This window comes from Melopsittacus undulatus, chromosome 3 (genome assembly GCF_012275295.1).
Source record: "Melopsittacus undulatus isolate bMelUnd1 chromosome 3, bMelUnd1.mat.Z, whole genome shotgun sequence".
Lineage (NCBI taxonomy): Eukaryota > Metazoa > Chordata > Aves > Psittaciformes > Psittaculidae > Melopsittacus > Melopsittacus undulatus.
This window is the reverse complement of record NC_047529.1, coordinates 31,169,357-31,192,538: the sequence shown is the minus strand read 5'-3', so window position 1 is coordinate 31,192,538 and position 23,182 is coordinate 31,169,357. Positions and strand designations below refer to the sequence as shown.

At 38.5% G+C, this 23,182-nt stretch overlaps 1 pseudogene; it reads left to right on the top strand.

Moving 5' to 3' along the window:
• The first annotated feature begins 22,806 nt into the window (after positions 1-22,806).
• LOC115947210 (uncharacterized) lies at positions 22,807-22,950 on the top strand (annotated as a pseudogene).
• The last annotated feature ends 232 nt before the right edge of the window (positions 22,951-23,182 follow it).

Sequence of the window (23,182 nt, the reverse complement as noted above, 5' to 3'; positions counted from 1 at the left end):
ATCTGGGCAACTAGAGTTACTTAAACTTTCATCATTGTAAACTATTCTTCCTTTTATCATTAGTCAAGGAAGAAAATGTTTGACATATGCTGAACCACAAATTATTTTGTCTTCCAATTATGCTGTTCATGTTAGGCTGTTGCCACTAAGTGTACAGCATATGCCGGCATATGCTGCCATAATATTGCTGCCCTGGAATTGAGTCAAAAAAAGTGGAATAGCCTGAGGACCTCTTTGCCACTGCATCCTACTAGCAGCTGTTTGGATGGTACATTTTCTTGAATCTTGACTTTCTCAAGGCATTTCTTATTAGGGTCAAGTTGGCTGTGAAGAGGCAGAATAAAACGGGATAAGCCTTGCTTCCATCCATAGTCTCCCTGGCCAAAGGGATAGAGTGACTTTTGGTCTTTGAAGTGCAAATAGTAACTTACTGACTCCCTGGAGCAAAACAAAAAGAAAGAAGGAGTGAGCCTCAGATGTTGTGTCACCCTTAGCTCTGGGCTTACCCTCCAGGCGTGCATTAAGCTAAAATAAATTAGGCAGAATTAGCTTTTTTTTTCTGGCACTAAATTAAACTTTATTTTAAATGCTTAAATTTTTAGGCCCAAGGCTCATCTGTCTGGCTGCTTTGAAGCTGGGCATGTTAGACTTCATCCTGTTTTAAAACAGTGATAATGATTTTATATAAAAGAGTCTATGGGAAGCTCCAGGGGATAAGTGCTAAAATATGTTTACAACACAGAAATTGCTCCTCAGTACATACACAGACTGAATAAGACTGAGATAGGTTAGAAAATTAAGCTAATCGATGCATGTTTAGGGTGAGGTAAAGCAAAGATTCTGTTGAACTGCAGCCCTCAAATTCATGTATTTCAAGTCCCTTGCCCCAGTACTTCACTGCATGTGAAGCAGCCCCTAAGGCCAACGAATTACAAGATGAGGGGCCTTTGCCTTCAAATAGGAATTGTGCTATCATCTGTTATAGCCACAGCTTGTCCTGGTTTCAGAAGCAGCCTGAGCAGAAAACCACCCACAGACTAAAACTAAGCATAAACCCTTTTGGCCACCCCATCTGGGATTTTGATGCGATTTAAAGCAAATCTCCTCTCAAAAGACTTAGACAATTTATTTTCCCTAGAGAAACAGTTCTTGTAAATTTTCCTGGCACCTAGTATCATTCTTGTCACATATTCATTATGCCTTATATCAGTGCCTTGTTTCATCCCAGGAATATCTGTAGTTTCCATCTGTCTAGAAGACAGGAGTTGATGGCATGATAATGACCTCAGCTCTCGAGTCAATCACCAACAATTTAGAATGAAACCAATGACACCCTTAATTTCCAAATACTGGAACTACTTGTTTATAGCAATAGACTGTCTTCTAACAAATCTATCCATAAGTGTATTTAGAGTACTTGGAAGGTTATTACAAATAGGATATTTTTTTTAAAGATTTTATGAGTAGATGTGAAATGACTTTCAAGTTTAATTTCTTCCACTATTTTTATTGCTAGTAACTGTTATTTATCTGAACATGTACTACATTCCTAAATGTGATCAGTCTTAACTAACAAATTAAACCCCAATTTTTTGCAAGAAAAAAAACAACTTCTGACCTTCAGTATTTCAGAAAAGGAAGCTTAAATTGAGAATTTCAAACATTTTCTTAGTAAAAATTATCAAACTTTTTTCATAATTCTACAACTGTCAAAGTTTATAGTACATTTAAAAGGAAAGAATTTCTGCTGGTCTTTTAGTGTGACCTTTAGCTGGAATGTAATTTTATCTAGGCTTTAAAAGTTAATGTTCCTAATGAAGGCAAAATGATGAGGTTTTTCTATTTTTGTGATTAGGAGAAGACTCAGTTCATTATGAGTTATTTAATGTATTTGTCCGTAGCCAGGTCATGTGCAAAGAAACTAAGTGAACAAGTATATATTAATATGAAAGTATAATATATTTGCTCCACTGTGTCAGTCTCCACTATTTCCTCTTGGCAGTGTTGCCGTTCTCGTGCAGATTATTCTATATTGATGTGAAATACATCCTGCTAAGGAAGAGTGGGTAGGTTGCTTTTAAAATGTTACTGTGATTTGGCAAGAGCTGCTATAAAGCACAGGAACTCTCAGCACATGCCTCTCAGCCTGGAACAGACTTTTAAAATCTTTCTGCAAGAAACACAAACCTTCATACTATTTTTGTTCTGCATTTAGTAGAATGGCAAATTGCCTTATAGCAAATTTGAAAGGACAATTTAGCTCAATAGCACTTAATTTGTATTTGAATCAAGTTAGTGCTGGAAAGGAAACAGCAAAAAGCTTTACCTCGCATTACACATTAGTAATGAATATTGACTTCAAGACATGAAAAAAATAAAAAAGAGAAAGCAAAATAAGTTGCAATGAGCATTATTTGACCTGCTAGTTTCTAAAATCTTGTATTCAGAGGTGCCTTGAAACACCATTTGAATTACCAAAACATTTTTTTTGTACAAAATTTGACTTACCCTTGAGATTCATGCCTTCAAAATGTCCTGGAAGTGACTATACCTGAAGCACATAGTTTATTGTCTCAGGTGACTGTACATATTTCTGTCTTTGCATAAAACGGTTTTCATAATGACTGTATGTAAAAGAGGTATTCTCATTGCTGACACACTATGTCTGTTTTCCACCCTATTCTAGCAAGTCTTAAGCCACTTCACCTGATTAATCTGATTCCATTTTCTTTATTGAGTGGCTGCTCAACAGAGCTGGTTCCTGAGCTAGCTGTATCTTGTATCTTGGTTCTTGTTCCTGATACCCGCTCTGGTACCTGAGCTGTGCCATGTATCCCTTGGCAAGTACCAAGCTGAGTAAGACTTTGAGTCTTTCTTCTGTTCTCTCCTTCCATCCAACCATCAAACACCATCTGCTCTGGTTTTATCTGCTGGCTGTATAGATATTAAGATAGAAGGACAGATATTCAATGTCTTTAATAGCAATATTCATCTGCATCGCACCTCCTGCGTGAGCACTTCAACTTGGTCAACTTTTGTTATTATTTCAGTTGCTTACGCATCCATATTCACCTGAAAAATTTGAAACAGTAAATATATCCATTTAGTTTCAATTAGGAGCAAACTATACTGACCTTGGATTTTTGGTAAAAACCTGAAATGTGACCGGTTGCTCTCTAGGTGTGCCAGAGAGTATTAAGAAGTGTATTTTCTGATCCTGCTGTTTACCAGTAGGATTTCTTTTCAATCCTCCTATGTGTTGCTAATGAATATCATACTACCAAAAAAGCAGGGACAGAAAGAGGGAGATAACTTGCTTCCCATTTGTGGAAAGCAGCACTGAAAAGTACATTAGAGGTGGCTGCTGCCTCCTAGGTAAAGCAGCATGGACATGGTTTGCCTGGGGAAGAGCAACAGCACACAGCTCCTTATGTGATCTGCCTTTGAAAAGAACAACAGAAACAAAAAGCAGCTTGATTTTTACAGCAGGGTAAATATTTTAATACTGAGTGCTGGCTTTTAGTCGTACTCTACCTGGGTTTGTGGTTAAAAAACAGGGCACCCCTCCTGCTGGCTACTAGTGAATATAAAAGTCTAGGTAGCAGACTGTGGTCCTAGGGCAAAGAAGTACAATGCAAACTTTTGTCCCTACAATGGAAGTCTTTTACTCCTTCTTCAGGATGGCTATGACAAAATATCCTTAGGGAATGGTTCTTGGCGTGTCACCAGCCAGGGCAGCCTGGGAAGGTGATCTCTAGCAGTGGCCAGGGCCATCTAGGACAGCCTGTCAAGTCTGGGGAAGATGGATTGGTGCAGAAATGGCTTGGGTTGGCTCCTTCATTACTTCAATCCTAGTCTTTCAGACTGACAGGTTGAGCTGGCTACTTGCCCAAGGGAAATGGGAGTTCTGTGCCTTGGCTTTTCTGGTTACTGTGTGTCATCAAAATATACAGATGTGGAATGTGCAATGAGTGACAAGAATCTGCAGAATCACCAATATCTGCAACAACTCTGTGGTTTTTGTGGGACTCTAAGGTAGCAGCTTCTCAGAGGCTGACCCAACAGTGCAGAATCATATGACAAGAAGGATTTCCACACTTGGTCCTTGGTCCAACTCTGCTGCAGAGGAATGTGTGCTTCCTGGAATGCAGAACAACCTCACTGCCTTTTTTACCTCTCTTTGACTTTTTGTGCTAGATGCCGCTAGCTGAGGAGTGGCTAGTCAATTGTCTTTGGTGCAACAGATAATGGAGCAGGGGAGAGCCATAGTGCTATACAATGAGTGAAGGAGGCATATATCAGGGATATGAAAACAGTGGGTTGACAGTAAAAGCATCTCACTGAATATGTGAGACTTGGCAGATCTTTGTATACAACAAAAGAAACAGTTTTTTTTTTACCAGCATCCTGTATGGGAATAAATGCAAAAAAGCAGTAGCTAAAGCCCAAGGTTTATGTTTGTCCATAATCATGAGCCATAAATTGCATTGGATATCTATTATAATTCTCCTCTATTGATATTAAACAAAAGCATTAAGGCACAGTTAATCTTGGTGTTATACCACACCTTTATATACTTGTAGAGCATCTTTCCTTTTAAAAGTTTCACGTGTTTTATTGACTAAGGTCTCAGTGCTGTAAACTGACTTTGCAAATAAACATTTCTGCTGCTTGGGGACAGATGCCATCGACACCCCTGTGAAAGCTGTTTCTTATGTCCTTGGAATCACCCACTGATAGAAAGTACCCTAAAGCAAAATATCATTAAACTACTACAGGGTAGGAAATTGCAGAAAACATGCAGGCAGAAAAAATTAAATTACTCATATTGTAATGTGCCAAGGTTAACTGTATGCTTAATTATTTTCAAAAGATTTTCTGATGTTTTCACAAAAGATTTTATCAGTTTTGCTGCTTCTTAAAAGGTGTGTTGATATTAGGTATCAATATGTCTACCTTATAGATTATTTTAAACAGTAAAACATTCAAAGCACTCCTTTACCAGCTTACTTTAGCTATTCACTTAACTGCATTGGCTAAGTATTATTTAAGACATTAATAGTAATAATGGTTCTTTTAGGAAATGCTATTAAGAATGGAAGTTATCTTAAATCATGTTAACTGTCACTGAATAATAGTAACCCATCAGTGAGTAATAGGAGCAATAAATATAGTAAAAGTATTCTAACGGCATAAGGTAAGGTCTTCATTTTATCTTTTGCAGTATTTGCAATATTCATGAATTAAATCAGATATGTGTTCCTATTGTTTGCAAGATTTTTCATTAGGATGATGATCCAGTGTATTTTGTGAGTGGGTCGCTGGGGAGACAGCAAAAAAAAATCAAAGTCAAAGCACTATTAGAGCAACTAACCTACTGAAATTAATATACTAAAATAGTACTATCCTGTAATGTTTTAATGGGTTTAATCAGTTATGTAATGTACTGCACTGCATTTTTTTACTTATCACAGGAATTTAGATTGAAGTATTTGAGCATAATAATAAACTAATCAAAATAAAACAGACTCTTAAAAAAACTTTTAAAATGTGTATTTTCTTCCCTTCAAGTATGAATGTTTCAATTTTTCCCTAATTTTTGCATTTATTTGTAGAACATTTTTTATATTATTGGACATAACATGGTTTTATTAGATAGTTTATTGCCAATTAATCAGTTGAAGTGCTAAAGAAGTTGCATATATCTGCCAAGATACCTATTTCTATCTTCTGTCTGTGCTTTATAGTTCCCTTAAACTGTTAGTGTCTTTTAAAAAATTACTTGTTACTAGATAATGAGAAAATATAAAGCCAATTATATGATTTTATAAAGCTAGAATTAGTTTGGGAGGTTTTTTTTATATATACATAAATTTAAAGTGCTTGTTTAGAAAAATAACAGCATTTTACCTTTCCCTGAAGAACTCTGTACCTAACCTAATTGTCTTATACATAAATATAAATATACCATGAAAATTCGCTGCATGCTCTCTGACACATGATGTAGTTACTGGTGAGGTCACAACACCAATGCACAGCTGCAGCCAGCAGATGTCAGCCAATTATGAGTATTTCTCAGAACCTAGTGTTTTTTTGCCTGTGGTGCTGATATCCATCTGGCTGCAGCAGTCAATCAAAGGGCACTGCAGAACTCATCTATCATTCAGTCTATGAAAGCCTGCCAACATTTCAGCAAAGTATAATCCCTGTTTCCTACAGACTGTATGGTAGGATTTTTCAGGCAGTTATTTCTTACCATTCTTCTTGTTCAAAATCTTTCTGAGGGGAACCCTGTGTTAGGCAAATGCTTTGTGTTCCTTACACCTTATGGCTTTCTGTAAGATCTGAAGAAAGACCTATGCAAATCTAGAGGGAATATTGATCTAAGGGAACGTCATCTGCCAAAATCCAAGTTAACATTGAAAGAGGGCTAGAATCTTTATGACTTGAATATAATCTTTTGGGCTTCCAGGCACACAGCTGAAGTCAAGTCACCAGAGATACCTGATGCTTTGGAGTTTGCCCTTGGCTTCAATTTGCTACTTTGCTTACCAGCCTCTCTTCTTATACTGCTACTGAGATAAAACCTATGTAGCTAACTAACTAACCAAACCAACAAAACAGTAATATAGTTTGGGCTACCTCATCTGTTATTGCCTACCAGGCCTGGCAGCAGCTCCTTTGGGAGGCAGCCTGCAAAGCTGAAAATGGTATAGTGTAATGCTGCAGCTGTAAACAGTACAGATTTGTAACACCCTAAAGATATTCTCACTTCACCCATTCCTTGCTAACGAAAACCTGTTTGGCATTTAGGACTACAGCAATAACAGATGCCCATGTAACAGACATTTGGTTTACACAGAGCTGCAGTGTCTCCATTCCCTATATCATTCCATATACTATTACAACACAACAATAGTCACAAAATTCATCCTGACACCTGTATTGAATTTGCAACTGAAAACCCCAAAACCATAATTATAATATGTCAGAGGAAATGAACACAGGAGATGGAGTGTTGCTGGTTCCTTAGGTTCCTACATTAATATAGCTACACTAAGTTTTGGGGAAGAGTTCTGTGGAAAAAGCCTCCATCTTGTTCTTCACTTTGGAATGAGGTTGACAGCTGGACTTTGTGAACCTATTGCAATATGAGTCACTTTGAGTGTAAATTTAAGTGAAAATCCTTTGAAACTTTGCACAGTCTTTATTCTGGAAAAAGGTTGTTGGGTGACTTATTATTAAAGCTGTGTCCATGTGTTATGTCTTGAAAATAATCCTTTTCAATCGTTGACCATATGTTTGAACCTTTTAAAGAAATTACACCCTGGAAAATCTATTGTCAAAGGCAGATGTGCTAGGAGGACTGTGGGAAGTCATATCTTGTTTTCTTCAGCTGACACTTTGTATGTGCTGGCCAGATTTTCCCGGTGCTGGGAAATGTTCTAGGTTGTACAGAGTGATAGAAACAGTCCTAGGTCGTTTGCCAGACTGATGTGTAATCCTTTTAAGATCAGTGGGAAAGCTGTCTGGTTTTCCCAGCCTTGAGTAAGAGGTATGTAATACAGGGTAATACCCTGTTTGCAGTCTCCCTGAAGCATTGGGTCTGAGCTGGTGGCAAGAATGTCAGAGAAAAATGGATGAGGACAGACATATACTTGCTTTTTTTCTGTGGAACTATCCTAAGAGCTTTGATGCATTAAACTCTGGGAGGCAATTTCAGCTTACTGAAACAGGTTCAGTTACCTGAAGCTCACAGTGATACCCTTCTCAGTAATGTCCAAGAAGTAGCAAGATATTCTGAAGTAACCACTGCTTTTTACCTTGTGAAATGAGTTTATTTGGACTGAAGGTAGGAGGGAAGAGTTTCGGTAATGTGTTGTTATTGTATTTTCATGAAGATTTGCACTACTTTCATCATTACTTACTACTTTTGTTCATTGGCAGTAGAAGTGTGTAGGACAGTTCATATAGGTAGACACAAATAAATCTTCCAAGTTTAACAGAAAAAATAATAAAAAAGGTTTTCAGATACAGAAGGAAAAGCTTCACTGTAAAATAGAAATGAGGAAGAAAAAACAAGGGGAAAGGAAGAAAGAATTACTCAAATCCTGCCCAGATATTGCAGATCTTACCTGCTTCTCATTTAAAACTGTTGCCTGAAGATTAATTATTTGTTACATTTCTTTCTTAAGAATAGATTGACCCTTGAATATTGTCTACTATTTTTAGCATTATTTTTTTGTTTTTATCTAGGTCTAGCTGCTGCTGAAGAATACTTTTATCTGCTGTGGTAGAGCCGTGAGATCAGAGCCATGTAAAATGGTCAGTCAGTAGCTAACATGCTGATTTGATTTACCACAGCTGACACATTTAGTTTGCTGTGACACTGGAGGGGGCCAACACACTGTTTTCTGGCAGGTGCTGTCATGTTCTCAAGCTGATAGGCAGCTAAGTGTCCATGAGTTACCCCAACTTCAACACAAGGACTTCTCATTGCACAATAACACCAGGTCACTATCTTGTTAGCAAACAACCCTGGTATTCTGTGTTTGATAAGCCAAATATTTGAACCAGTTATATATGAGTATTTTTATAAAGTAACTTTTTGAATAAGGCAACAATTGTAGTCGCTTTGTTGCTAGCAGTTAATTTCTTGTCATACAAATGGACTGTTATCTACAGCTGTGAAAAATCAGATTTTGGGGTTATCCTGGAAAAATGTTCAGGCTTCTACAGATTTTTAATATGTGTATATGCATAGAAAGATACATACCATATTTCTCTATAAATAAGTGAAAGTACTTAGACTTCACTGTAGTAAATGTATATGCTTTTAGAAGTATATTATTTTACAGTTTGCCCTTTGAAAAACTGCAGTATCATAGATTTCCTTGGTTTGAATTTCATTTTGCTTGTGCACTCTAAGAATTATGCTTTTTACTTGACTAACAGTAGATTGAAACCTAACTTCTTAACCTGTGGTCTTCTCTATTTCTACTTGTCTCTATTTTCATTCAGTTTCAAGGATTCTTCTTCTCTGTTTGCTGTACTTTTAATAGCAGGTTTTTTTCTGTCTACTACCAATGTGTAGTTCTTTGGGGGTTTTGTGTCATATTTATATTTCTAGAACTATATATACTGGCATTTTTTCACATAACTGCTAACCATTTTCTCTCAGCTGTGGTTTGTTGCATGATGTTACATATGGGTATTTATAAAGAGTACTGTAAGTGCCTATATATACCAGAAGTAGGCAATCTAATTATACAGTTATGTCATTTTAAAGATATGGTAACATGTGTGAAATTGGTCAGATTTACTGCCATTTCATGAGGGGCATATATTAGACAACTTACCGTGCCCTTTGCTTTGCCTGGTTGTGAAGTAGTGTGTTACGTTAAATTTATTCAGCTGGAAGAACTGGATCATTTTGAAATGCAAGGACTTCAACCTGTTTAGTTAAACAGGTATAATAATGTTAATGTTGATATATTTGATTAGACAGAAACTGGTATAACTATTGCCAGATAGGAAGGAAGATAAGCTATGTGTAAACTGGAATTAATTCTAATTTCTTCTTTCTCTTGCCTGTATCAATTTAACTGTTTTAATTCAAGTGTTCAAATTCATGATCAAAATTGCTAAAAGTTCCCAAAAAAAACCCCATAAAGTTTGACCATTGGTGGGGTGGGAATTTTCCTCTATGATAGTATTTCTGTAACATCTAGGTGAATCCTCTCTTTCAGGTATCTGTCCCCTCCAGGCTTCACTCCCTGTGCCCACTGCACTTTAATTACTGTAAGCAGAGCACTGCTACCATATCAACCTGTAATCCTAGAATCATTCCCTCTGCTACTTCTCTGTCTTCTTTCCTTTCAGTTAAAATGAACAAACTAAACCATCTAATTAAAAACTCCTCCTAAAGATTCAATATGTCCCTCTTGCACAAAGGAAAAGATATAAAAAAGGTATTTGTCACATCTACCTCTCTCCCCCATCTAGCATACAGGCTCAGTCCTCTATGGTACAGGATCCTCTAATTCCAAAGCAATAAAATACATGTTTAACCTAATGTGTATCAATACATTAATGAAGAAAGAAATTTTGGTGGTCTAGGCAGTCTACAGGATTGAACTTCAATGTGGTCCCTTAGTGAAACAGACCATTGACAATCATTGTGTAGAAGGGGACAGCTGGTGCTACAGATTAAGAAGGTCAAGAAGCCTGATTCTGAAATGGCATGAGTAGGTGGAATAAACCAGCTGTCAACTGTCCTGACTGGATGGGGGGGAAAAAAATGGCATCTGGGAGTGAATAACTTCAATGGTCATCACCATTGCATCTATATCCTCCAAAGCAATGTTTCAAGAGAATGATTTTTTTAGTACAAGAAAGTGTTTTTAGAAGAGTGTTTCACAAGAATCTTTTAAACCAGGAGAAGGATAAAAAGAAATATCCGTTTTCGCAGTTTTAATCAGAAATGTGAAAAAAAACCCCCAAACAACCAAACAAAACCTTTTAAAGAAAACTTACATTAAAACATTCTTGGAAATGTCATTCATTTCAGTAGATTAATTTGCATTTAGACTTTTATAATACCATCTCAATTATATGACACTAATCAAAGTGGATCTGGTATTAAGCAAATAAAGCTAGGTTTGGAAAGTCATCTGCAGATGTTCCTGTGTGACCCTGAATTTATCACCATATAAACGTGCTTTCTCTGCTGCCCTGGATGCAGGCTCTTCTGATGCAGGCTTGCTGAAAGCTCCTTGCTTTACCAAATGACAAAACATGGTTCCTGCGCTGCCCAGGTTCCCTCTGCCGAAGTCCATGCACTTGGGCCTTGTAGTGCAGCCTGCCATCAGATATCTAACTTCTATTTATTCTAATGTTTATGCTAATGATGGGTAGAAATGGCAACCATAGGGACTTTGTCATCTCCAAGGCAGATAGAATATTCAGTATAAAAATTCAGATTTGCTTCTCAGTTACTGGGCAGGAGCATTTTCTATCTGGTACTGTTACATCAGACAGGCTGTGTATATGCTTCCCTCCCTCAAACAAACTTCTAGAAGCCCTTTCTGTGGGAGATCTTGCTCCTTTTCTGAGCCTGTTATTTCTGTGTTGGATTGAGAAGCTGTTCAACAGCAGTGCACAAGCAAGAAGTGCAGTTAACTCTGCAGTGAAAAGTCTTGGATAAAAATAAAGCAATTTATATGAAATATAATGAAATCTCTCAGGCATGAGCTGCTGCTCTTCACTACTGCAATATTTTTGGTTATTGCAAAAGATTACAGTTGTTCCTCATGGATAATTCTACTTGCTTTTGATGATTCAGAAGAGAGCATTTTGAAGGTAACACTTTAGATTTAATGAAGCTCCCTCCTCACGATAGATTTCCACACAAAACCTGAAAGAAACACTCATGCTTTTAACAGTACTTCTGGGAATATTCTGTATGTAATGAAAATTAAAGATATGTCCAAGTATATTCATCCAACATTTATATTCTGAGAAGTCATATTTAATTCATGTTTATCTAAGGCAAATCAGACATCTCAGTGAGTGTCCTTATATTCTGTACTGTAATAGCAGAATTCAGTATATTAAATTAGTGTGCTGACTAGAAATATTGTCTTTGTAAGTAGTTCTGAGGTCAGACAAAGTATTCACCTTATAAATGGACTTTAATCTTAATGAAAGCTAAAATGTCAAGGTGACCTTATGGAACACCACGAGTTAAATATTTAGCTAATATTGCATTATGAATACAATGAATTTTACTGTGAAGACTGTAGTAGAGGAATGATCCACCCAAACCAGTTTTCATACAGTTTTGGGTCGTAGAGTTATATTCCATTAGTACTGTATTTTTCCTAGACATCACTTATATTTGTTAGGATGTGTTTGAAAAGTTCTGACATCCTCCTAACATTCTTCCTTTCTCTCAGAAAAAGGCCAATTAGCTTCTCTTCCAGACTGTGAGTATTTGATGGATAACATAGGTCTGTCTCACTTTTATTTGAATAACTTCACTGTTTTATTGCAATTATTGTCACTATTTAACATAAACAGCATTTTTTCCCTAATAATTGTGGAACAGTTCAGAAAATACAGACAAAAAGACTCATGTCAGGAATGTGTCCATAGGAGTAACCATATAGACACCATATTTATTAGTATGGAATCAAAACGATTGCAATGATATGCCACTATACCATTCTTTCTGGTAATGCAATTTAGCTTCATTCATCTCCTGTAGATTGGCTTTAAGAAAATACAGTTAAGCCGTATATCAAACACAATCTTATTTACTTATAGGGAAATATAATATCCTCTCACTCTGATTTGGATAAACTGGAAATGGTTTTTGTTCTCAGAGCCTTGATGCACTTTTGATCTTGAGTTCTCTGATGACAGTTCTCTCCAGATTACATGTTTAAGTTATGTTGAGCTTTCGCTTATGTTTCTCAGCACTTGTCACACAGGAGCTCTCTCTGATGCATTTTAATATACCTTACTTTTATTTTTAGAACTTTTGATGTTATTTTAACTTCAAAACAAAAGTAGTATAAAGAAGAATTAACATTTTCATTGTAGGCAGCCATTGCTTCTGACTGAGAACAGCCAAACAAGAGAAAACAAACTCAGCATGCAATATTTGTTTTCTCTGTGTGCATTGGCTGCCTTTCCTTGCAGAGTGTTTAGAGATATAGTTAGCAATGACCAAGAAGATGCTCAACATTTGTGTAATGGAATTAAACATTCTGAAATCCAGAATGTAATTCAGATTTCCATATGCCTGTAAACTAACCATAATTCACTGTAGTTCTTTTTAACACCTGTACACAAAGTGAAACAAAACATATACATTAAAGATTTCTCCTTAACCTCAGCAAATGTGGACTATTTGAGGTCTACCATTTTGAAGAAACCCATTGTACAGTAGAATGCTGCCAATGTCTCACTGTCATTTCCCAGAGGCATAATAAGTAGAGATGGGTGAAAGAACTTCTCACAGCTATTGGGGAACTTGAAGGTACCAAGCATTTTGATACCATTGTTCTCTTGTCAAAAAAGCACCCAATTGCAGGCAAAAGAGTCAATCATTCATCTGTGAGTAAGAGAAGAACATTGAATGGTGACTTTAAGTTCTGTGGATGGAATTACGGATGAATGGCTGCACCACAAGTATGCAGCTAACTGTGAACAGGTTAGTTATCTTGTGTAGCTTTATAACCTGACCAAAAAAAAATGTGCTTGTCTGAATTTTATTATAATCTCTTTTAGGTATTGCCACAGATCCAAATTATTTTCTGTCTCACAGTAAACCTTTCTACCTACAGCTCTGCATTTTCCTAGGTCATCTGGAAACATTGTATGTTTCAATCCACCACAATATCTGTGAAAAAAATAATATAATGGGTGACTGTCTTCTGCATGAGCTCAACATCCCCCTTCAAGTGTAGACGCAGGAATCCCGGACAACGCGGAGACGATCAATGTGATCAACCGATTGTCAAAGTTTATTCAGATACAGTGCTCCTTTTATACCCTTACACCCTTATGTAACAGCCTTGGATACCGAGCTCTAATTAGTTAGTCTAGAGGTTACTATCGTTTACAGAGCTAATGTTTACAACTTGTTATAATTGTGATTAAATACCTTACTCTAAGAATACAGTGGGAAACTACAACCTTGGCAGAGATCATTCCCTGCACATTTTCAGTGGAAAATTACAGAGGCCTAACAAGACAATTGACCTTGCTTATGCCTGCCAAAAATCTTCTTACTTTACAGTAATAAGGCTCAGGGTATCGGGATTGCTCACTACATGGCCTTGGCTCTTTAAGAATTCCCACATTCAAGTACACAAGCTTTATGCTTAACCGAGAGAACTAGTCTGAATAAGATCCAATGCGTGAGAGATAAGGAAGGTAAACACGGTTTTGATGGTCAGACCTGAAAAATCAGAAAAGAGGTAGATGAAAACTTAAAGAAAAAAAATTAGAAGTACAGGTAAAACTGCACATTTATAAGATAGCAATGTGTTTCAGTTACCATGTGGTTTTGTCATGTATTACTTTGTCATTACAGGGACATCTAGTAATTTCTTTCCATGACAGGCAAGTACACATGGAAAGAAATTATTAAAAAAATGGTTTATATTACATTTTTTTTTAATTAAAATAACATTATTTTTAAATAGCCTATTTGAATTATTTCTTTTATCTTTTGAATATCTGCAAATTATAATAGTACCGGACGCTAACCATCAAAGGACATACTTAGTTTATTTAAATAACTAATCCTGGTGATTACCAGTTTCAAAGAGTTTTTCAGTACTGTTCTACAGAAGAAATGCTGGGAGGATAGGTTTAAAGTGTAGCATATTTAGTTACATAATATTTGCAGTACATCTTCAAAGTTATACATATGCTTAAACACTGTACTTGGGATACATGATATAGCAAATGATAGAAAAAACAATGTATAAAACATAGAGTGATTGTCAATTAAAATCATGTTCCATAGTCTAGATATATTCCTTCAGTATGCCTAAAACTAGATGAAGTATATCCCAGGTTTGTGTGTGAATTCCTAAGCTGAAACTGACATCAATTTTGTGTCCTTATCCCCAAAGGTCATGATAAACATAAACCCACAATGTCATGTATAAAATATTTTCATACAGTGCAGATAAGACTATATGGGACCTTTTGTATCCCTTAGCCAAACTGGGTATTCACAAGCTGCAGTCCCATGTGATGCTTTTCATATATTTGTCACCTTCTACCTTTAAAAGTGCAAGTTTTTTAATTTTCACTGCCCTTACTAGGGAGCTGTTTCTACAATGTTACTGTTCTAACTGGAGATCTTGTGATTTCCAGCCTAAATATGTTAATCAACCATTATACAATGCCCATCTGTGTTATGCTGATACCACAGAATTATTGAATGCACACAAATGACAAACTAAAACATCACCTATGTGTGATACTACAGTTTTGCATAGACAGCCTCTCTATTTTCAGCATGTATGTATAGATGTCACAGAATCTCTGGGAAGGGTTGACTCTGTGTTTTTACTCCCATCAAGAATTTATACATACTGAAAGATTCCCTCCAAACCTCCCCTTCTCTAGGCTGAACAGTCTTCCCTCAAATGTAAAATGCTTCAGTTTCTTTATTGACTTTGTGGCTCTTCTCTGGATTGTCTTCAGCATGTCCATAAACCGGCCATCATCGGCCATTCTCAGTCAGTTGCTGAGGTGAGCAGCTTGAGAGAGGACACCTGCAACACTGGAGTGGACCTGGGGAAGATCAACATCCAGGAGCCTCACCTCAGAGCGACAAGAGCCACTGAGGAGGGAGCCTCAAGTCCTCGACAGGACTTGCCCAAGAGCCGGCAGCTCAGCTACTGCGAGGAGGTGACTCACCAGGGCCGGAGACAGGAGGTTCGGAGTGTAGAGAATGCCTGCACTGGCTTTGTGAGGGAAAGGTGCAGAATGGGTAGGGCTGCGCTCGCTGCTCCCTGATGGAGGTCCTCCTCCAGCACGTGGTTGAGCTACGACATGCTGTCAGTAAGCTGCAAGACGTCAGGGAAGCTGAGAGGAAGCAGGACTGCTTGCTCCAGGCCCAAACTGTGCAGGGGCCTCAAGCTTCCCCTCTAACTCAGGGAGGAAAGAAGGAGGCTGTTGATCAGGGAAGCTGGGAATTAGTAACCAAAAAAAACAACAAAAAGAGGAAGAGAGCAATTAAAAGCAAGGGACTTCCTCCTAAATCTGCTGTACCCACCCAGAACCTCATTGCTGTCCTGCAGGGGGCTGATGAGGAAATGCACTTGCGCCAGAAACAGTCGGCTGGTGCACTGGTACAGAAGATCTCTACTGGTGCCGCTAGGAAAAAGCGGCGGGTTGTAGTAGTAGGGGACTCTGCCTTGAAAGGGACAGAAGCACTCATCTGTCGGCCTGACCTGGTCACAAGGGAGGTGTGTTGCCTACCTGGGGCAGGGATCAGGGATGTTGCAGAGAGGCTGCCTGCTCTAGTAAGTCCCACAGACTATTACCCGCTTCTAGTGATACATGTGGGTGCTAGGGATATAGATAGTAGTAGCCTGAGGAGTATAAAGAAGGACTACAGAGCCCTGGGAGAGGTGTTTAGAGGCTCTGGAGCTCAGATAGTCTTTTTGACAATTCTCCAGGACACAGGGGAGGACCTTCCAAAGGCAAGGAGGATTGGACAGGTTTATAAATGGTTAAAAGGGTGGTGTCATAGTCAAGGGTTTGGGTGTCTTGAACATGGGGCCCAAATTTGTAGGCCAGGCCTACTGGGGTCTGGTGGAACTGCTCTGATAAAGAAAGGGAAGAGTGGTTTTGCTGGGAGACTTGCCAGACTTGTCAAGGATGTTTTAAACTAGATGTGTTGGGGGAGGGGGACATCATTCCATCCCAACACTCCCAGTCAGTTGCCAGCACCTATAATAAAAGCTCGGAGCAATGTAGTGATATTCTAGCCACTTCAGCCAATGAGCTGGCTTCATTTGGAGCTCAGCTCAGATGCCTCTATACAAATGCTCATAGCATGGGGAACAAATAAGAGGAATTAGAGATGTGGGCACATCTACGGGGCTATGATATAATAGGCATCACAGAAACATGGTGGGATGGCTCCTTTGACTGGAGTGTTGGAATGGAAGGTTACAGGCATTTTAGAAAAGACAGGCCCGGTAGGAGGGGGAGGGGGAGTTGCTGTTTATGTTAGTGATAGGCTGGAGAGTATGGAACTCTGTCTGGGGACAGGTGATCAGTTAACAGAAAGTTTGTGGGTAAGGGTTAAGGGGAAATTGGTGATGGGACACATTACTGTGGGGATATGTTACAGACCTCCTGATCAAGAGGAACCTGTGGATGAAGAACTCTACAGACAAATAGGAAAAGCCTCACACTCGCAGGCCCTTGTTCTCCTGGGGGACTTCAACCACCCTGACATCTGTTGGGATGACGGTATGGCCCGGCACAAGCAATCTAGGCGGTTTCTTGATTGTGTGGAAGACAACTTCCTTCTGCAAGCAATAGAGGAGACGATGAGGAGAGGTGACATGCTTGACCTTGTGCTCACCAACAGGGAAGGGCTCATTAGAAATGTGACTCTCCAGGGAAGTCTTGGATGCAGTGATCACAAGATGGTTGAATTTGTGGTCCTCAGGACAATGAGAAGAGCGTGCAGTAAGCTCACTGCCCTGGACTTCAAGAGAGCAGACTTTGGACTCTTCAGGAAGGAACCTGCTTAGCAAGGTTCCATGGGATACAGCCCTAGAGGGCAGGGGGGCCCAAAACTCTTGGTTAAAATTCAAGGATCACCTGCTACAAGCTCAGGCATGTTGCATCCTGACTAGAAGGAAGTGCAGCAGGAGGGCCTTGGATGGATAAGGAGCTGCTGAGAAAAATTCACAGGAAAAAAGAGGCTTATAAAAGGTGGAAGCAAGGACAGGTGGCCTGGGATGAATACAGGGATGTTGTCAGGGTAGTTAGGGACAAAGTTAGGAAAGCTAAGGCCCAATTGGAGCTAAACTTGGCAAGGGATGTTAAAGATAATAGGAAGGGATTTTATAGGTATGTAGCGGCTAAGAAACAGACTAGGGACAATGTAGAACCCTTCCAGAAGCTTTTGGGAGAACTGGCTACACAGGACTTGGAGAAGGCTGAGGTTCTGAATGGCTTCTTCACCTCGGTCTTCACTGGCAAAGGCTCTGATCGCACCACTCAAGTCTTGGAAGGCGGACGCAGGGACTGTGAAAATATAGACCTTGGGCCCACTGTACGAGATGATCTGGTTCGAGACCATCTTAAGAACCTGAATGTACACAAGTCCATGGGACCTGATGAAATCCATCCGTGGGTCCTGAAGGAGCTGGCGAATGAAGTTGCAAAGCCACTGGCCATCATATTTGAAAAATCATGGCAGTCAGGTGATGTTCCCTACAACTGGAAAAAGGGAAATATAACCCCCATTTTCAAGAAGGGGAAAATGGATGACCCGGGGAATACAGACCAGTCAGTCTCACCTCTGTGCCTGGCAAAATCTGGGAGCAGATTCTCCTGGAAGGCATGCTAGGGCACATGAAAAACAACAAGGTGCTTGGTGACAGCCAGCATGGCTTCACTAAGGGGAAATCCTGCCTGACCAATTTGGTGACCTTCTGTGATGGAGCTACAAAAATGATGGACAGGGGTGGAGCAGTTGATGTCATCTACCTGGACTTGTGCAAAGCATTCAACACTGTCCCATATGACATCCTTGTCTCTAAATTGGAGTGTCATCAGTTTGATAGGTGGACCACTCGGTGGATAAAGAACTGACTGGATGGTCGCACTCAAAGAGTTGTGGTCAGTGGTTCAATGTCTGGCTGGAGACCAGTAACGAGTGGTGTCCCTCAGGGATCGGTGCTGGGACCGATCTTCTTTAACATCTTTGTCGTTGACATGGACAATGGAATTGAGTGTGCCCTCAGCAAGTTTGCCGATGACACCAAGCTGTGTGGTTTGGTTGATATGCTGGAGGGAAGGAATGCCATCCAGAGGGACCTTGACACGCTTGTGAGGTGGGCTGATGCCAGCCTCATGAAGTTTAACCATGCCAAGTGCAAGGTCCTACACCTGGGTAGGAGCAATCCCAGGCACAGCTACAGGTTGGGCAGAGAAGAGATTCAGAGCAGCCCTGTGGAGAAGGACTCGGGGGTGTTGGTCAATGAGAAAATGAACATGAGCCAGCAGTGTGCACTCACAGCCCAGAAAGCCAACCTTATTCTGAGCTGCATCAAAAAAAGCGTGACCAGCAGGTCAAAGGAGGTGATCCTACCCCTCTATTCTGCTCTTGTGAGACCTCACTTGGAGTACTGTGTGCAGTTCTGGTGTCCTCAACATGATAAGGATATGGAACTGTTAGAACAAGTGCAGAGGAGGGCCACGAGGATGATGAGGGGACTGGAGCACCTCCCATATGAAGACAGGCTGAGAAAGTTGGGGCTGTTCAGCCTGAAGAAGAGAAGGCTGTGTGGTGGCCTTCCAGTATCTGAAGGGGGCCTACAGGGATGCTGGGGAGGGACTATTCATTAGGGACTGTAGTGATAGGACAAGGGGTAATGGGTTGAAACTTAAACAGCAGAGGTTTAGACTGGATATAAGGAGGAAATTCTTTACTGTTAGGGTGGTGAGGCACTGGAATGGGTTGCCCAGGGAGGTTGTGAATGCTCCATCCCTGGCAGTGTTCAAGACCAGGTTGGATGAAGCCTTGGGTGATATGGTTTAGTGTGAGGTGTCCCTGCCATGGCAGGGGGGTTGGAACTAGATGATCTTAAGGTCCTTTCCAACCCTAACTATTCTATGATTCTATGATTCTATCTCATTCTGGGGAATCCAGTACTACACCCAGCACTCCAGATGTGGCCTGTACTGAGTAGAGAGGAAAGGTCAACCCTCTCAGTAGGAAACAATCCTCCTAAGGTGTCCAGAATGTTAGAATCATAGAATAGTTAGGGTTAGAAAGGACCTTAAGATCACCTAGTTCCAACCCCCCTGCCATGTGCAGGGACTGCAAGACAGCCACTGCATACTCATGGTCAATTTAGATTGGATATAAGGAAGGAGTTTTTTACTTTTAGGGTGGTGAGGCACTGGAATGGGTTGCCCATGGAGGTTGCCAGTGCTCCATCCTTGGCAGTGTTTAAGGCCAGGTTGGATGAAGCCTTGGGTGATATGGTTTAGTGTGAGATGTTCCTGCCCATGGCAGAGGGGTTGGAACTAGATGATCTTGGGGTCCTTTCCAACCTTATCTATTCTATGATTCTTATTTACTGCCCACCATTATTCCCAGGCTCGTTAAGATGAACTGTCCTGGTTTCAGCAGTAGCAATTATTTTTTTTTTCTCCTTCTTAGTAGCTGGTGCAGTGCTGTGTTTTTGACTTTTGGCCTGGGAACAGTGCTGATAGCACTGATGTTCTTAGTTGCTGTTCAGTTTTAATGTTCTTCATATTTAATGTGTCCAGTTAGTCTTATTTTTTTTTAGGTTACTAATCAACTTTCAAAAATATTTTTATATATAAGGTTTGCCATACTAATTAAGAAGATGCTAAATTAAATATAAAAAATGTGATATTCTTAGGAATACAAAGAGATGACTCTCTAACTGAAATAAAAACAGTAGTAACAGCTCATGCTTGCAGTATTTACAGTGTTTCATCCAAGGATATGAAAGATTTTAAAGCCATTAATTGGTGTTCCAGCTCATCTCCAGCTTGGGAGTAAAATGCAATGATATTATTACTTCAGTTATGCAACAGATAAACTGAAGGGAATACTTTTCCATGTGGTCAGGTGCTTTATGGTAGATAGATAGAAGTGAACTGAAAATTAGTTGGGATATATGTAGCAAAATATGAAAGAGTAAATTTGAATATTTCAGCAGGAGAAAGGCTCTTAATCCTGGGGATTTCAGATGTGGTGAAGCATTAGGTAGAGTTCTGAAGCAGGCTGTTAATCACTTTCTTACAAGAAAATAATATATTTTTTTTTTAATTTGCAGGAAGTCACCACTTTTACTTATACTACCCCATAACACGCCACCTTCTGAATGAAGTCACTTCTCTATTGTATGGCTCATACGCCTACCTGCGAGTAAAGATATTCCCACTGTAATTTCAAGGATATTGTGAAGACAAATCTTAAAAAAAATTTAAATGCTCAAATACAAATTTGAAAACTGTTACAAATGCTTTCTATATGGAGGGTTACTTGTGAGCAGTCCTTGATCTTTGGGCAGAAAATACTGATGTTGTTCTGACCTGTTAGCATGTTCCAGTGCTACCAGAAGTCTCTTTGTCCATGACTCCTTTCTTCTTTTTCTGTTTCTTTCTCCGTATTTATGTACGAAATTGTTTTCATAAAAAAATGATTGCAGTCCTGAATGCATCTAATTCTCAAACAAATGCTTTATACTTTATACATGTAGTTCTTCTGAACCAAAAGGACCATTTGATAAAACTGAACATTTAATTGGGTTCTGACCCAGAGACAAGTTTTTCAGAGTCATAGAATAACAGGTTGGAATGCACCTTAAGAATCATCTGATCCAACCTTTCTGTGGAAAACATGACATAGACTAGAGGTCTCAGCACCCTATCCAGCCAAATCCTAAAAATGTCCAACATAAGATTAATTACATTTTAGTTATATACTGTTTCCTGTAGTTCCCAATAAGAATGACATACTAGAAAATCCACCCTTATGGAGAACTTTGAATTTTTAGGAGCCAAAGATGTATTTATTCATGTTTGCTGTTTTCAATTAATTTCAAAAGTGCAAGATAGAGACAAAATTAAACATTTAGCTATGGTTAGGCATTATGTTTCCATCCATATATTACATAAAACTTTAATGCATGATCATGCATTCCCTTCTAATTACCTTTCTGGGTACTTTTATGGCCCTTCTCAGATTTGTTTCAGGGCATCTTATAATCATTAATGATTTTTATCTTCACTAAGCACCTGAAAGATAAGGACATAAACTGGTAAGAATGGAGATGGAGTAGACCCTGACTTACAAGGTTAAATAACTTCTAGCACACAGAAATGAGCTGAGATTTGAAAGTATGTCTTGGGTACAATCCCCTGTTCTAGTCACTAATTTACACTTCACATATTGGTTATTTAATTTTATCAAGAATTTACTGACTGGAAAGTTTTATCCTTTTGTTTAGTGGTCTTTGTACCAGTACATTTTCCTCTCTTAAAAGCAGATGATTTATTTTGCTAGGATTTTCAGTTGAAACTTTTAGATATTAATTGCCTGTATATTATTTATATATTTCAAACACGATTGCTGCATTTTTTTCCTGGAATGTCCTTAGCCCTCCATGACTTTTCCAAAATAATTGCTAGTAGTTTACTAAATGTATTTTAAGTAATTCCCTTAAAAGTATGGGATGAGAAGCAGACAGGTCTTATGCATATATGTTACATTTCCCAATATACATTGTTTTTAGCAAAAAACATTATTAAAATCACTTCCTACCTATTTATAACATTTTTCTCTATCCATCATCTGCAATATTGAATTAAAAATATGGGACAGTAGGGTTCATGTGGATTAATTTTGGATTAATTACTGATTTGTCCTTTATTTATGTTGTCCAGTATTTCTGCTTAAAAGACTATCTTAATATTCTGTATTCAATTGCTTGGCTCCCACACACTTATTACCCACTTTGAAAATGAACCTATAAGTTAATTTGATAAGTCAAACCAACTATGACAATTGAGAAAAATGCAATTCAAAATAAATACCTGATTTTTCATGATAACTCTAAAACTTATTTGAGACTTTGATGAAATATCAAAAAAAAGAGGAATTCAGTGTACATATAATATTTCTAAAACATTTATGACGAACCACATGTTAATTTTTGAATGGATAGATATCCAAACAAAAAAGAAAAGACCAAAGTCATAATGTAGGACTGCAAGCTAAAAAAACCCTAAATCAATCCTAATCAATGATTTCAGCCTATATGAAGGAATAGTATTTATATGTAAGAATTATTTTTAAGAAGAAAATTAGAGCTCAACTGCTGGAACATATTAATTTACTGTACTTATCAGAAAATCCCGCCAAAAGAGGGGAAGAATGGAAAAACTGAAAAAGCTTTTCAAAGAAGCTTTATCAGATCATTAACAAAATGTTTTTAAAGGAAAGTTTTAATGTTGACAATGATAATAGAGCACTGCCTCAAAGACAGTATCGCTTCTTGGCCTTTTGGCTAAGATCAAGTGTAGTGTAGTGTAGTATTATTTATGTTTCACTTATGTACGTATTTTTGGTAAAAAACACCAGCAACCTTGCTAATAATAAAACCTAAATGTATGTGTTGTAGGTTAGAACTATAAAATCTATAGTGTATTCATAATATAAAACTGGTTTTAGGTGAAGATACATGAAATATTATTATTATGTCTCTACATAGAACAAAAAAGTTCATTAAAGAGCAGACCTCAACAACTCTACCCAGCTTTACATTTCATAAAACATAAAAGACGATTAATACAGGGAGTGAATGAAGTCTAAAACAGTTACATTGGTTGAAAACAAAGGACACTTCTAAAACCAGTGCAACAG